The sequence below is a fragment of the Schistocerca piceifrons genome, chromosome 8 (genome assembly GCF_021461385.2).
Source record: "Schistocerca piceifrons isolate TAMUIC-IGC-003096 chromosome 8, iqSchPice1.1, whole genome shotgun sequence".
In the NCBI taxonomy this organism is placed as follows: Eukaryota; Metazoa; Arthropoda; class Insecta; order Orthoptera; family Acrididae; genus Schistocerca; species Schistocerca piceifrons.
This window is the reverse complement of record NC_060145.1, coordinates 2,956,262-2,973,689: the sequence shown is the minus strand read 5'-3', so window position 1 is coordinate 2,973,689 and position 17,428 is coordinate 2,956,262. Positions and strand designations below refer to the sequence as shown.

The 17,428-nt window shown below is 44.7% G+C and overlaps 1 protein-coding gene across 1 annotated transcript in view; it reads right to left on the bottom strand.

Moving 5' to 3' along the window:
- The window catches only part of LOC124711525 (glucose dehydrogenase [FAD, quinone]), a 93,671-nt gene extending 76,884 nt beyond the window's left edge, over window positions 1–16,787 (bottom strand). Inside the window, exon 1 of the mRNA XM_047241651.1 lies at window positions 16,611–16,787. The gene's annotated coding sequence lies outside the window, so the exon portion shown is untranslated. The remainder of the gene's footprint in view (window positions 1–16,610) is intronic.
- Between the last annotated feature and the right edge of the window lie 641 nt (window positions 16,788–17,428).

Here is a 17,428-nt window from a genome sequence, read left to right as displayed (position 1 = left end):
TAGTGACGTGTATGCTAATGCCGGAGGGAACGAACTCGTCCCGTCATCAAGGTCCTTGAACCTCATCGGGGACGCAGTGGGGTCACACCCAGGTAACCGCCGCCTAAGTATATTTATGTGACAAGGCGAGATTACAACGGAGGCAGTACAGTATCTCCGGCGTAGCTGGTCGCGTGGGAAAGAATTTCTTACGCTGAGCACAGAATTCAGTGCTTAACACCACTAAGTGAACTTATTATGGACACTTTCACTGGTCACAGGTAACACAGCAAACGAAGCGCTAATGTTCCATTACCGCCGTAGAATATAAAGTTCGAATAACCTTCAATGAAGACACTGTGTGGATTGCTTCACATGAAGAACCTCTCTCTCTCTCTCTCTCTCTCTCTCTCCCCCCCCCCCCCCCCCCCCGCCCCTCCCACTCTCCCTCCGCACGCACACACACACACACACACACACACACACACACACACATACACACACACAAGTATGTGGAAACATGCTTAGATGGTATTCTAATTGCATTTTTAACAAGAAAGAGGACGGGCCACATTTGGGCGCACCCGGAATATGTAAGTTATATAATATGCAGAACATACTTTTCTGGTGTCGTCATAAAGTGCATATCAACTAATTATATGTCACGTTGTGTGATTTACTTTTCCTATAAGTGTGACGTTATTTTTTATCTCTGGATGAGCCAGTGATGTTAGCCTGCGAAATGTCGCTGTTCCCGCCCAGAAAATGTACTGTGAGTTATAATACGGTATTTTGTACTTTCACATACCTTATGTTAAGTTAATGTTAACGTTTATCTATTAAGAACATACATTGCAGTTCTTTGTTTAGTGCCCTGTATGCCAGAAATGGAACGAAAATTGGCGGAGGGCTCTTTTGCTGCCGTTATCATTTATCTTTCCCCCTCTTGCCCCTTTTTCCCTGTCCCATTCGTGAGTGTGGCGTGGGTTGAAAGATTGCCGGTAAGACTGCGTACGTACTCGGAGCAGCAGATGCTCGTTAACGGTCAGTTGCAGATACCTGCTTCAAGCCCAGATCCTCTCCAGGCGAGGAGTAAGGCTTAGTATCGTGGAGTCATCAAGGGTACACGAGTGGGCCTTCGGCTCCGAAAGCCCATATCGATAATGTTTCGCTGACACTTGTTGATGGCCCAACACTGAAATCTGCAGCAATCTGCGGAACGGTTGCACTTCTGTCACGTTGAACGATTCTCTTCGCCCGTCGTTGGTCCCGTTCTTCCAGTATTTTTTTCCGGCCGCAGCGATGTCGGAGGTTTCATGTTTTACCGGATTTCTGGCATTCACGGTACCCACTTCATCGCTGCCTCGGAGATGCTGTGCCCCATCGCTCGTGCGCTGACTATAACACAACGTTCAACATAACGATGCCTGTTTACATGTCTCTTTATTTGAATACGCATGCCTATACCAGTTTCTTTGGCGCTTCAGTGTACGACGATAGCTGCTTAGATATAGATATTTCACGTGCACTGCTATGAACAGTGAAGAGCGTCCACAGCGTGTTGTGTGTTTCAAAGTACTTCCTGTTGAATATTTGCTACCTAGAAAATTAAAGCGTTGTTTAGTGTGTTCATAAGAATTACGTGGTGAAACCAGGTCAATATTTTGTAGAAAATTCAGTCAACTGAAATAACAATAATCATCATTTTCTAAGCAGGCGAAAATGATCGAATAAATTACTTCTGGCGTCCTGCAATGTAGCTTGCCGAGTAGCAAAATGTAAGGACGCCCATACGATTGCAGAAGAATTAATTCTACCGATTGCTGGTGGCATGGTGTCCACGATCGTTGGAGAGTCCATGTCAGGCGGCGCGGGGCAGTCCTCCGGTCTCAGGCGTCTTGTCACGGTTCGCACAGCTCCCCCCGTCGGAGGTTCGAATCCTCCCTCGGGCATGGGTTTGTGAGTTGTCCTTAACGTAAGTTGGTTTAAGTTAGGTTACGTAGTGCGTAAGCCTAAGGACCGATGACCTCAGCAGTTTGGTCCCATAGTCCTTACCACAAATTTCCAATTTAGAGTCCATGTCAAAAACAGCTTTTGCCCCTTCCTCTGTCTGACACTGCAATTAGTCGCCGAATTCAAGATTTAAGAGAAGATCTTGATGAACAAGTTATACAAAAATTGGAAGAAGGGATTTTGGTTGCAGCTTGATTAGGCCATTGACAGCATTAGAGACGCTCATTTAATTCCCTATATGCGATTAGTTTATGAAAGAAATTATGAAATGATGGAAGATCTTTTTTGTGAGGAAATAAATGCAGATACGACAGGAAAAATTTGTTCCAAATAGTGGACGACGTCATGACAGAAAACCAGTTGAACCGGGCTCACAGTGCTGGTGTGTGGAATGATGCGCGCGACTCGTGTTGGGGCGGTTACAGTAGTCTACAGGTACTTACCAGTGCAAAGCTCCTGATATTGTATGGACCCATCGTGAATCACTTGCTTTGCAACATTTGAGTGTTGATCTGAATCAAGTACTGCAAATTGTCATAAATCTGTTGAACTTCATTGAAACTCGTGCCGAGGAAGGTAGATGTTTTAGACAAAAATTTCAAGATATGGGGTTGAACTTAACATCTCTCGTATTTTATAGCAGCACTATTTGGCTGTCCAGGAGAAACTATCATTGCACAATTTTGAACTTAGGCGCGAAGTCTGTTCTCACCTGGAAGAAGAATCTCAAATCAGTGCGAAGCGCTTTGTAGACGCTGATTGTCTAATAAAGACCGCATACTTACGCGGTATATTTGAGAATTTAAACTCACTGAATGAATTTCTGCAAGGATGTGAAACTATTTTCATTGAGCTTAATGACAAAGTTTCGGCCTTGAAAAAAAGTTGCTTCTTTGGAAGAGAAAAATAAACGATGGAGGAGAAATCGACTACTTTCCATGTTTGCAGCATTTTATAAACGACAATGAGATATACCTTTCCGCGTATATTTTTTCTATATTTAAAGGACATTTATTTATATGTACTCCATGTTCATTTTGAAAAATACTTTCCTGAAACCTGTGAAAAGGTCCGGGGGTTAAAAATCCCTTCACTAAACAGCAAGGAAGCACTGAATGTTTTAATTCCTTTTGCAACCTCCTATCTTTGCGAGAATGGGTCTTCGGAAGTGGCTACCATTAAAACTAAATACAGCTCGGGGACTGTGTGTGAAGATGGAAGTGAGAGAAGCTGTATCTCATTTGGTGCCAAGATTTTACAAGTAGTGTGACAAGAAGCAAGCTAAAGTGTCGTATTGAGGTGAACAGTATTTTATTCGTAACTTTTTGTACTAATTATTTCAGTTTATACAAGGTATCCTACTGTGGAACCACGGAAACAACATAGTTGGTGAGGGAAGTGATGAACTGACGAATTAGCCCCATTAGAAAGAAAGCGTTATGTTCTATTTTCTAGAAAGCTCTGAATTAAATTACAAAGCAATAAGTTCTTATTTTTCTTAGTAAGAAATAGTGTGAAGCTATATCGAATGGCTTCCGGAACTGCAGGAACGCGCCATCAACCTGCGTGCCTTTGCGAACCGATATTGGTTGGCAGAATGCTGCGGGAGTATAATTCTTCCTCGGAGGAGGCAGTCTCCTAAATCTACATATGATTTATTCTTGACTTTTGTTCATCAGATCGGGACCTGATGAAATTTGACGAACGGAAGAGAAGGTTCGTAGACGGACCTTGAGATTTTTTACTCTCAGATGGTCCGTGAAACCAAGAACCGCATTACATTCGGGCTACAACTGTCCAGAAAGAGGAAACGATGTATGATGCATTAAGTACACATCGCCTTTCAGCATTCGGTACTCGACGAATGTCAATGTAGCAGCTCGTGTTGCATTTTCAGTTTGTTAGACAGCCAGTGGTCGTGAATGGAGAACGGGCTCCCCGTCTTCTGCATACAATAGATGCGCTTCCTGTCTGCAGTTTCCGTGTTGGCTGAAAACGTCTGAGGTGAATAGTAATTAAGGAAATGCTCCATAGTGAAGCACGAAACGTAGGAAACATAATGCTGCTTGTGGGCAAGTACGACGTGACATGAGGGAGATTTTTAGTGCAACAGAAACTAATGTTGAATAGACACAGTAACGTGTTATTTGTGGTTACCCCGTGGATTCATCTTCTCGCCTGTGAATGGCGACATCCGGTCAGGGTGGTCATAGGCCGTGCTGTAGGTGACTACAGGGGTACTCTTCCCCTGATCTGCCAAGGGTGGTTTGCGGTTGGGGTGTATTGCGCTGACTACAAAGCTAGTGACTTTCCATATCGGCAAGTGCACCTATTGGAGATAAACTTGCGAAAAGTCCTGTTGAGAGTAGCAGCAGTTTCAGAACCCGTGGTATTAACGGGAGAAGTAAATGGTCTATGAGAATGCTTGCATTCTGTTCCTGAGACTAATCAGCTGTAAGGCTATAATGTTTAAACGGCTCGAGGGTTGCTGACTGCATGGCAATCTGGCTCAGAAATATGTTAGGAAGTTCAATATTAGTGACACACTGAACGGAAATAAAACGAGGAGCGGCGACTATAACATAGCTCCTTTCTCTCGGTATGGCGACTTCAGTGTTTGCTCACATCCCGTTTTTGTGTAAAAATTTTGTGGAAACAGGTGAGACTGAAGTATAGAAAGGTGTGAAAAACATTCTGTATAATCGAAACTGAAAAAGAAAACATGCCAGACATTCACAACTGGGCGAAAAACACAAGCACCTTAACATACACAACCACTGCTCACGAAAAAGTATTTACAAAAATAAGAAACTTTCTTTACGAGTAGTCTGCAGACGACTTGCTTTCAAAATGATAAACGATTTACAATAAGTCAATCTGCAGGAATTCATTTTCACAAATACCGTAGTTTCTGGTGTGTAATCGAAACAAATGAAACAAAATGCACATTTTGTTGTTTTTAGGCTTAGAACTGAACAACCCCGATATTTCTGCGATATTTTACAGAAATAAATCGAGACCGAGGAAAGATGACACACAGGTGTAGAAACATGCCTGTGTACAAATAAAACGAAATACGTTGTGTTTTGCATAAGGCGGACTTTAAAGACTCCCTCCAGTGTATGTCAGAAGATGGTGGTAACGTGATTCAGTATATTGTCATGTAGTGCCCGCTCTGTCACGCCTTTCAGACATTCCCCACCCCCTACCCCTCAAACCCACCAGAGAAGTTCCGTTGCTTGTATTATATTTCTGTTCTTGGAACGGATTTCGTACTGCGGGACAACCGTTACATTACCGATTTTTTGTGTTAGACCCTTCACGTAATCTTAATGGCCGGCCGATGTCGCCGAGCGGTTCTAGGCGCTATAGTCCGGAACCGCTACGGTCGTAGGTTCGAATCCTGCCTGGGGCATGGACGTGTGTGATGTCCTTAGGTTAGTTAGGTTTAAGTAGTTCTAAGTTCTAGGGGACTGATGACCTCAGATGTTAAGTCCCATAGTGCTCAGAGCCATTTAGCCATAATCTTCATGTAGTAGGTAGTTTAATCGCAATCTCTGTTTTAAGTGAGTATCCGAGACTACATCGATAATTAACTTTGAGTTTTTTCCCTTTTTCGCCCTAAACAAGTAACAAGAAGTCTTTTTTTTTTCATTTTAAAACAATTTTCCCCTAAGGCCATTCAATAATTTAAAATTTTAGGGACTCAAAACTTATATTTTTTGCACGCATGTAACAGGTGTCGATGTTTATGCGAATTAAAGGATCAAGCTAGATTATTACAGTTACATTTAACGTTCACAATTTTGACGCATCAGAAAATTCAATTGTTTTGAGGTTTTATTTTGATGTATGTCTGAATCTTTAACCCGAAGGTGTTCGTTTCAGACAAATACCAGACGAGATATTAGTGGGACTCACTAAGTCTCAATTTGGAATATTTGGGAGGAGATTTCCAGTTCTTGCATTTGCCCCAAGACAAAGGGAACCTCCTGAAAACACTGGTCAGTTCTGGGAAATTTCGACATGTTTTTAATTTATTTCTGCGACAGTAGATGCCAGACAAAAACATTATTTTCTAGTGCGTGTGTGAGTATTCCGTTTGTGTGTGAGAAAGACTGGTTTCAAAGTTAAAAAATACTCCATTCTAAAAAGATTTGCAACTTTAGGGCAAATATGTTTCAGTGTCTCATATGTCAGCAGCACAAGGTAGCTATTACGAGAACGGAACAAGAATAGCATAGCTGTGATATATATATTATGTAAATTGAAGGGGGAGGTGAAGAAGGGAGGGACTGACGATGTAAGCTGCATAGGGACTTCGCGGGGAACCGGCAGAGCCACCTGGACGCAGTGTTTATCGCAAATGCGCTGACTGCCTCGGCACGATGCCCACCTATCCGAAGCCCCCCCCCCCCCCCCCCGTCCATGTCGTCTGTGCTCGCTAATTTTCGATTCCCGCCGGAGATGAAACGTAACTGTCGCCGCTCATTTCGTACAAAATCCCGATCCAGCTGGTATCTTTAGTTCCTTTCCTTTCTCTCCCATCCCCTTTCAATTTACACAAGAATAGAAGAACTTAAGCCAAACTATTTGTAGTTATAAACTGACAACGATAATCTTTTTCCAGCCTTTGTTTCTGCCCATTGAGAAATCTGTGCACAACTACCACACAAGTATTGCTAACAACGAAAACTCCAACATCGGTAGTATCAATCTGAAACATTTTTTTTAATTGCTCCGTTAAATTTCGGGGGTGCAGCCGCATAAATTCCACTTCTTTTTCTGATATTTGGGGTGTCTATCGCTCAGCCATCTCCAGAGTGAGCCAAATGACTGACGCTTCAGCACTCGCTTCTTCCTTCTAAATTCGCGGACGACGCCACTGCGCATGCGGCCACAGACTGGCGCCAGAGATGTTGATGGGCAGCAAAGAGGTACAACATGAATTTCATCTGTGGCTGCGCGGTCGATCGAGGCTGGAATGTCGATGTGTCACTGTGAACGGTACTGTGGCGACGTCGCTGTAAGTGTATTACAGAAAGTGCCAGATTCCACGGTTTATCCAAGATGAAGCCTCTGTCTCTGTTAATTAAGTTCACCGTCAACAGAACTTCAGTTGCTTGTTTGAGCCCCAGAAATATGAAGTCGCGGATAAAATTTAGACGGTTTCGTACACCATGTCTGCAACTCGTGGTCTCGCGGCAGCGTTCTCGCTTCCCGAGCACGGGGTCCCGGGTTCGATTCCCGACGGGGTCAGGGTTTTTGACTTGCACTGACTTGTTGTGTCATCATCATCATCATCATCATTCATCCCCATTATGGTCGGAGGAAGGCAACGGCAAACCACCCACATTAGGACCTTGCCTAGTACGGCGGTGCGGGTTTCCCGCATCGTTCCCCTTTTTCTGTCGAGAAGCATGGGACTTCATTTCCCATTCCATTTCCTTCGTACACCCACCGATTTACTAGGCTGTAAGAGCCGGTTGTACTTACGATGTTCTGTGCGTCTTTCATGGACTGTTTGTGTCTTATTTCCGATGTATGGAAGGCCACACTCACAGGGGTTCTTGTGGATTCCAGGATTCCGAAGCATCAAATCATCTTTAATGGAACCCAGAAATGCTGCTGTCTTCGGTGGCGAAAAATCGCTTATACTTTGTGCTTGTTGAGAATCCATCCTATATTTGACGATACGCTCCCCAGATACGGTAGGAAAGCCATGGATATAAAACTTTCCGTGTCTTCCTCTGCGTTCCTTATGCCCACGTTTGGTTTCACTCGTAGTGCCTAACGTAACTGCTGTGGAGAGTACCGTTGGCTACAGTCACTCTCTCCAAGTTTAGCAGCTCGTCTTCCAGGTTGTTGCTGTCACCACTGATGTGTGCTCTGCGAACCGGAGTACTGGGAACACCCGAAATTTATTGGAGCGCTCAATGCACCGCGAAAACGTGAAGACTTTTTTTATTATTGTGCATCGATTTCAATCGCAGAGCGATGACCTTTAGTGCAAGACTAAGTCCAGTAGACTCATACAATCAGGCACGAAATACGATTTGAAACACAGTCGTTCACTGTAAAGACCATGTCAACCAGCTGGTAAGATTCTCACCTGTTAGTTGGAATGTTCTTCACAACGAGCAGCTAAGTTTGAAGTTACATTTCGTGCATGATTAAATGAGTCTATTGGACCAGGTCTTACACTGAAGATGATCAGCCTGTGATTGAAATCGATATGCAACAATAAAAAAGTGGTTTCAAATTTATGCGACCAATGTTGGAGTTTTCCTTGTTTGCAATAATTGATTACTGTGTCATCACTCGTTGCATTCATGGAGAAAGGGGTGGATTTTTTTCAGCTGGACAGATAAAGCAGTTCTTTGAGGAACTGGTTGGCTATTTATGAAAGAAATATCGCAGTTTGTGAAACAGTTGACACGCGGGCGCGGTGAAAGTGTCTCGTGACTGGTCTGGTGGCAAAACAGCCAAAAAAAAAAAAAGAGCGGAAAATTGTGGGGCACCGCGTGTGACTGACTTGGGGGGTGATGAATGAGGGGAGGGGGTGGGGGAGGGGCGTGTGCCCCACATCGACTGCCCTGGGACAGCGCCCTGCCGGTGCGAACAAGGAGGCTGCGTCCAAAAGAACAGTGTTTCTGGCGAAAATGAAGCAAGGTGTGGCCCTCTGCAAAATGCCGTTCATCTATGTTAGCGAGCATTCAGCGGCGTAGGTGGCTTCGATTTGGACGGTGGTGTGGCCGCTACTATATCCCAGAGAAGTGACAAAAGCAGAGCTTTGTCTCCCTCCTGACGGATCCGTCAGATTACTGTTAGAATGTACCCACGAAAAAACGCCCTTGGAGAAGGAGTACAGTGACTCAATTACGTTCAGCAAAGATTTGGAGGTTATTACGCGCACGAAAAATTACCACTCCCGATACCATAAACATCTGTACTGCCAAAACGATCACGTTTGACATTGATGGAAGTGCCGAGAGCTGAGAGCACGTAATGCAACCAGGAACGTCGTGGAACATGACCGTTCTGGTGATCCAGGTATCGTGATGTGTTGAGGCATGGCGGTGCACGGGTCTACTGACCTGCCAGATCTTTGAACACAGTACATCCACCAGTCAACGTTACTGTGAGACTGTGTGTCTCTTCAGTGGTGCATTCGGCCCTGACTTCATTTGCGCGGATGACGACGCGCCACCGCCTCGAACTGCGCAACAGGAGGCGCTCCTGCAACGAGGCGATACTTGGCATTGGACTGTCCTGGCCGTTCCCTCCGAGGTAAACCTCACGGAGAACGTGTGGGGTGCGGTGGGGACACGAGGCGTCCGCAGGTGCCATCGGCCAGCCAGTGCAGGGCAGCCGCGCTGCTGGAGGGACAGGACGTCCCGCCACAAGACTTGACACCAGCGTGCGAGCACGGTGGCACGGTGCAGGTCCTGCACTGCCGACCGCGGTGATCACACACCGCACTAAGAGCCGTGGCCCGCCATCTGCAGTGTCCGGGGTACCATCATAAATCGCGGTCACTTCGGTACAGTTACGGTCTTTGAATGAAAGTGTCATTTCTCGCTGTGTATTTCTTTCATTCACCTTCTGTACTATACAACAGCAGTTCTTTCCATGTATGGTACAAGTTCCATGAAGCTTTGTTACTTGGCAATGACACATCATGTGAAAATCACCTTCGTCCTTACGTTTTTCCAACCAGTGCATTTCTTATTGGCAGCTACATATCGATATTACTGTCACCTCTGTATAAACGTGTATCTACGCCAAGTGTAAACAAATGTGTATATTTTCCTCGTGTGGTCTCCATATGATATAAGTTCATATTGAAACACCTGGCGTTAATTTGAGGTAAGTCTTTCAGTATCCTACATTTTCAATTATCCTGAGAAAAGTACGCGAAACAATGAAAACTATGTCAGTGTCATGTTCCGCGTTGCAGAAAAAATGCAAACTAAAAAAAACCTGGGACACTATGGTCACTATGTTTGTAAGTACACGAGTCATAAATTTATCCTGCTGCTTTCAAATTGAATGTGACCTTGATATTTTGTTACCATTCCGAATATTTCTCAGTTGAAATTTTTTTCATCAGTATGGAAAATTGGTGATCAAAATATTCAACACCTGTCAATGTAATGCAGCCACCTCATTACAAACAAAATCTTCGAAACTGGTTTAGTGAAATGTTTTATGCCACCAGTTTACTGGATGGCAGCTGCTTTTCATCTTATCTTGATTATTCTTCATTGCTTTAGAAGAATTTGCATTAATGAGGAGGTGCTTAATGGAAACAAATGTGGCGAAACCCGTGATGGTACGTCATACGCTATCTCGCCATTACGCTCGAACATCCACGTCTTGCATCCCAGGACAGACAGACCATGTTTTGGACCTACATCAAAACGAATTGCAAAATGATTTAGAAAAGATATCTCTAGAGTGCGAAAATTGGAAATTGACCCTGAACAACGAGATGTGTGATGTTATCCACATGAGTGCTAAAAGAAATCCATTAAACTTTGGTTACACCATAAATTAGTCAAATCTAAGGGCCGTAAATTCAAATAAATACCTAGGGAATACAATTAAGAACAACTCAAATAGGAAGGAACACACAGGAAATGTTGTGAGGAAGGCTAACCAAAGACTGCGTTTTATTGGCAGGACTCTTAGAAAATGTAACAGATCTACTAAAGAGATTCCCTACACTACGCTTGTCCGCCCTCTTTTAGAATACTCCTGCGCGGTGTGGGATACTTACCAGATACGATTGACGGAGAACATCGGGAAAGTTCAAAGAAGGACAGCACGTTTTGTATCATTGCGAAATAGGGAAGAGAGTGTCACTGAAATAATACTGTATTTGGGGTGGACATTATTAAAACAAACGCGTTTTTGGTTGCGGCGGAATCGTCTCGCAAAATTTCAATCAGCAACATTCTCCGCCGAATGTGAAAATATTTCGTTGACGCGGACCTACATAGGGTGAAACGATCAACAGAATAAAGTAGGGAAATCAGAGCTCGCACCGAAAGATGTAGGTGTTGGTTTTTTCCGCGCGCTGTACGAGATTGGAATAATAGAGAATTATTGTGAAAGTGGTTCGATGAACCCTCAGCCAGGTACTTAAATGTCATTTCCAGAGTATCCATATATATTTAGCTACGCTGGAATATAATCTCGACTGGTGACGCACTAGAAATGCCCGTCTGCCTTTACTGAATAAGGTTAGCCGGTAACTGCAAACATTTGGTATGTTGCTGGATCGCCAGCACTCCGGTGTGAAAGCTACATTTGTACGTCATATTTGTCTAGTAAACGTCATAGCTGCCACAGTTTTTCCGCTGCCTGTAAAGGAGAAAGCAACCGGGTTTCGCGTCTGGTTTCTCCGCATGCTGTTTTGCGTGGCGCGCAGAACCAGCACCAAAACGCTCTTATATTTGGCGGCTGGAGATTTTCTGCGGCATTTGTAGCTTGACAGAACAGATTCAAAAGTGTTTGTGAATTCATACACTTCCGATGAAATACTCGCGAACAGAAGTATCACGAAGTTGTGGAGATGTGAACTACAGTGTCGAAATTTATCATAATGATGCAGAAAATGAAAGATGATTTCAGAATAAGAATAAACGTGCAAATTGGATAGACATCAATGCCAAAACTAGCAGGTGCTGGCCGAGAGTTGTGGAACTGTTGAATGCTTTCATTTTTGTGCCATGTTTACCGCTACTCTCGTTAACCGCTCTTTGACACTTGTGTGCCTTGGATGGTACGTAATCGTATCTACGCATGGTTGACGTTGTAACGGCTCAGAGGCAAATGCAGCGACTGAAGAAGGCGGCTATGGGGCTGCAGAACCCCCTCGCCGCATTCCATAACCGTCTACGTTACAGGCCAGAGCCCCGTACTTAAGCCTGCACGCTAGCCTGTATGTTGTTGGACTCTGTGTTGAGTTTTGCACTCTCTGTCTCTCACGAGGAATCTCTTCAGTGCGAGGTCGCAAAAGGCCAATGATGTTTACGGCATTCGACGCCCCACATATCGTCCACCATGCGACCACAATGTGGGCTGCTAATGGCAAAAGGGGGTAGGACAGGAGATTCCAATGGAGAGCACAGCATGAGGCCTTGGAGCGATTTGAGCTTCTTAATCGACGAGTAATGTGCTAAAATGTCAGTGGTGATGATACAAAGCAAAGCAATGACAACGATAAACAATGTAAACACTGCAAATCTACAACAACAGCTGTCTAAGTTGGCATTTCATCAGAAAAGACCCCAAGGAATTTGTAAGAGTCAGAAAGAAGCGGCAGACGAAATATTAGCGTTTCTGCAAGATGAGTCAGTGCAATGTGTGCTGGCCGTATACGCTCGACTGTGCGGACGCTGTACATGAGCAGTACAACGACGACGATACGTGCTTAACAACTGAAAGTGATATTGAAAGAGGTGGCGAACCATGCAGTTCACTATCCTTGTCGAACGGAAGCCAAGTAGCCAAAAATCCCGTCCCCAGTGAAACGTGGTAAAGGACAATTGTCATTCAAGGAGCGGGCACTAAACATAATTACGTAAATGGAACATCATCCACAGCATAATAAGAAAGAATTATAAACAGATTTCGAATAAGTCTGTAGCAATATGATCGACTAATGCGTAAGAAAAAGTACGAATATTCAAGGGAAGACAAGGCGCACTTCTTACAAAAGCTGGCGTTTGCGCTTTTCAAGAATGTTCGATACAATTTACAGGATGTGACTTACTACGTTATGCACATGAAACTTACATATGTTACATTGATTTCAAGGAAAGCAGTGGTTGGTTACATAACCTTAAACAGAGCTACAGCCCTGGAAGACGTAAGATAACGAAATTTCAAACAAAGCGCAGCTTGACGATGCGTAGCGAACAGCGGAATCAGCCCGAAAATTTGTACATCGGATAAACAAACTTGTGCCATCGTTCGGTAACGAACTTGTTTTCAGCTCCGACCAGTTGCGATTTAAAGAGGACATGCATATGAAAAGAACATTGGAAATTATACTGCATACAATTCTTTCTCGTGTGCGTGATCTTGCAAGGGCATTAGGGAATATTTGCGTCACAGCAAGCAGGAGTGGGAAAATGGTCGTAAGAGAACTACAAGTATGGTATGAGCACTACTTTGGGCCAGTAACTGATCAAAATAACTTCTGATTCATGGTCTGCGTATAAAAACCATTCTCCTTTAGAGCAAACTATCCCTCCAGAAAAGTGTGCGACATTTCTATTTGGAAATTTGTGGTAAGGTATTATCGGACCAAACTGCTGAGGTCATCGACCCCTAAGCTTACGAACTACATACTAACTTAAACTAACTTATGGTAAGGACAACACACACACACACACACACACACACACACACACACACACACACACACACACACACACACACACACACGCCCGAGGAAGGACTCGAACCTCCGACGGGGGGGGCGCCGCGCAGGTAAGCCTTTAGGGATGGCCAGTTTCATGATAAGCTCCGCGACAGACTATAGTTTCGCATTCGGTTGCATGCCATCACATTCCATCAGTTCTCATCACTCCGTTACGCAAATATGATTCTGTACGCATTCTGTAAGAGTGAATACCTAGCTGAACGTTCTGTACGATTTATAACTCCCGAGGAGATCGCCTTCGAATTTTATGATGCGAACATTTGTGATCACTGTGGTGTGCCATGTTTCCTTTGGTGTGCACGGTGCAAGTTAGTGGTTCGTTTTGAACATTTCTTCAGTGTCGACGATGTCCATTTTGTGAAGTGTAATACGTACATAAGGTCGATCACTGCATCTCTCAGCACGTCATTTTCTGTCACTCTCCTGATGGAGATGGTTAGTCATTAGCGGCTAGTATTTTTCCTATCATAGTTGTTAAAACAAAACTTTCAAAGGAGCCTTACTAAACATTGAACGTCAACCTCGCACTCAAGTAGTTACTTGTAAGTACAGAATTGGAATTAAAGCATTTCGGAAGGGAATCGAAAAGCAATAGCCGCGCTGGATTAGCCCAGCGGTCTAAGGGGCTGCAGTCAATGACTGTGCGGCTGGTCCCGGCGGAGGTTCGAGTCCTCCCTCGGTCATGGGTGTGTGTGTTTGTACTTAGGATAATTTAGGTTATGTACTGTCTAAGCTTAGGGACTGATGACCTTAGCAGTTAAGTCCCATAAGATTTCACACACATTTGAACATTTTTGAAAAGCAATAGCGAATTATGATTCCAAATTTTTCCCAGCACTGATTTTGGTACAGAATAAAATCTCTGGACGAGTGTGGAACACGTCATGTCCATGAGTCAGGGATGCACCAGAATATCTTGAAGTCATTCAAAACGTAGCAAGAAGCTTCGGAGGATGATTAAAATCACTATCCATGGGAAACTATGCTGCTGAAATACTAGATTTTAATTTCCATTGAAACAAGTTGAAGAAAACTGGTTGTGAAAAATAGTTGCAGTAGTACAGATCTCAGATTTGTTAACGAGAAAAGTATAGCATTAAAATGATTCGTTGGAATCAAGACGAAGCCAATACGATAGCGTTAATGTATGTGACGTTGATGGCACGCGTGGTGGGTAGTCGAAGGGGAAGGGAGCAGACGGCTGTTGCCTTGTGAGTCAGCGTGAACGAGCAGTTCCTGCAGTTAGAAGGAAACCAAAGCTCAGTCACTGACAGGAGAACAGTTAGCCCTAAATCTCTAGGCGGCAGTAGTCACGATTTTAATAGCGACGTACTAGAAATACGCTTACAGAAAGGCATAAAATAATTACACTTGTTTATGTAGTTACGAAGGAAGCAAGAACGGCTGTTGTTCAAAAATGGTTCAAATGGCTCTGAGCACTATGGGACTTAACATCTGAGGTCATCAGTCCCCTAGAACTTAGAACTACTTAAACCTAGCTAACCTAAGGACATCACACACATCCATGCCCGAGACAGGATTCGAACCTGCGACCGCAGCGGTCGCGCGGTTCCAGACTGAAGCGCCTAGAACCGCTCGGCCACAATGACCGGCACGGCTGTTGTACGAGGGAAAAAACTGACAAAAGGTTTTAAGTAGATGTTATAAAATAATCTATTACAAGTCGCAAATCAGCCACATACTTTTATTTTGTATAACTCCGAACATCATCCGTTTACTCAGGGAGTTCGGAAACAACATGCTAAGTACTGTAGTACAAACACGTTCTAATACGCCATACATCTACTGAAACGTAAACACACACACACACACACACACACACACACACACACACACACAGGACTTCTGAAATCAGGGGTACGATACTTTTAAACATGACATTGTTATTTGTCATTTGCTTCTAACAAAGGCTTCACACTGGTTGGTGATAGCCTAAATTTCTAGGTATTGTAGTAAACTTGGTTTTTTTTCTTGAAATGGCAGAAAGGAGCGGGTGAAGACACAGTTGTTGTCAACCGGCATTTTGCAGTCGCACGCCAAACCTTCCGTTATTAATACGCTTCGTGCCGTATATGCGGGTCATCCTGCAGTACTCTAATCCGTACACATCACAGATGCCCTGAAGGTGCGCGTTGCGGTAACGTACTCAAGTCACTCGCAGGAGATGTTATTAATTATGCTGCGTGGCTCTACGACACTGTGAGTAAATGCCCGACTACAATTCTACAGCGAAGATTTCAATCTCGAGTCGATCCTAGGAGTCGTTAATCATTTCTTTGAATGATTTGTTGGTGTTACAAAGACGCCAAGTTGCAGTACGGTTCAGAAGCCACGCTAAACTTTTGGTAACACGATAACTAACTGGCTGAGTAAGACACTTGGAAACAGGAGAGAATCAAGGCATACCGCATCGAAGAGGGTGATGCGTAGTGAGGCTCTTGTTATTAATACTTATTAATAACACTTTGATAATTCAACGTGGTTAGTCTTCTCGGTGCACGGGTGTGGAAGATCGCATTATCGTGTGTCTTGCCACATCTTGCGTTCATAATGGCAATTAAGGATAAATGGCTTCAGTGTACTCAAAACGTGAGGGTTTTCTTTTTTTTTCGGCTCTACAGACTTCATTATCCTCTACAGAACAACCCTTGATTGCTAATTGGTAGGGGGAGGAGGGGGGGGGGGCGGCAGGCAATGTTCAGAACGTTCATTTGGTAAAAGGAAATTTTAAAGCGCTCAGCTTACTGGCGAAATCTGCAATATTGCTAGAAAACGGTTGCTGACCTGCTCGTTGCCTTTGCGGATCCGATCGAGGCAAATACATAATGGATGCTGCTATCCGTCGAAAGTAAAATCAAATGGAAAGTAACTGAATAGAGGTTTACATCTGGGGACAGAGAATCAGCGTAAGTAATAGTGACGGGGAACAACAGATGGATGAAAGAAGTATAAAGAAACTGCAGTGAAGACAAACGTAATGTAAACAGTCGGAACTGACGTAATTGAGGGCTCCTAGATTAAGGATAACTATGATTATCAATAGCATATTAGTGGAGACATTGAGGTCGTGTGTAGACGGGCGCAGAAACAACAGGAAGCGTACGGAATATCGGCGGTTGTGTGCCGCAGAAGGGCTTACCTCTCGACGTCAGCAGCTAGCAGCGTTGCAGGCAGAGCAGCAGCAGAGTCCGGAGAGCCAGCCACGCCCCATGGCGTCCTTGACCGCCGCAGTGTTTCGAGACGCGCTGCTCCAGCAGGCAGAGGCGGGCAGGGTTCTGGGAGCCAGGCAGGCAGCCACGGACGCGGCAGCAGGGAGTGTTTGGTGGCTGCCTCGGAGCCGGCCTTTCACCTTCTGCTGGCCGCCGCTCCGCAGCGCAGAGCCCGGGCCGCCAGTGAAAGTCCCGGCCAGCCAGCCAGCCAGCCAGCCGGCAGGTTCCGTCCCACCGCTCCGCTCCTTGGCCTGGATTCCCGCGCGGTCGCACCGCACCACGCCGGCTGCCCGTCGCCGGGGTGTGCGGACGCGGACACCCTGCGGCGATGCTGATAGGGGGACTGTGGAAATAAAGGAACATTACAGGCACACCACTAGCGCCACCTTATAAGTATGTGGTGAAGGAAATCCAGAGTCATTTCTTTTTTAAGGATTTATCATCGAATTTAGGGCAACACATCTATTCCGGAATGAGAAATTTGGAACACTTTGTGACGTCATTCGGGCGACACACACTCCGAATTAGTGTAACGTACACTGAAGTGACGAAAGTCGTGGGGTAGCGATGTGCACGCATGCAAATGGCGGTAGGATGGCGTACACAAGGTCTAAAAGGGCAGTGCATTGGTGAAGCTGTCATTTGTACTCAGGTGATTCGTATGAAAAGGTTTCCGACGTAATGTATAGCCGCACGACGGGAATTAACAGACTCTGAGCGCGGAATGGTAGGTGAAGCTAGCCGCACG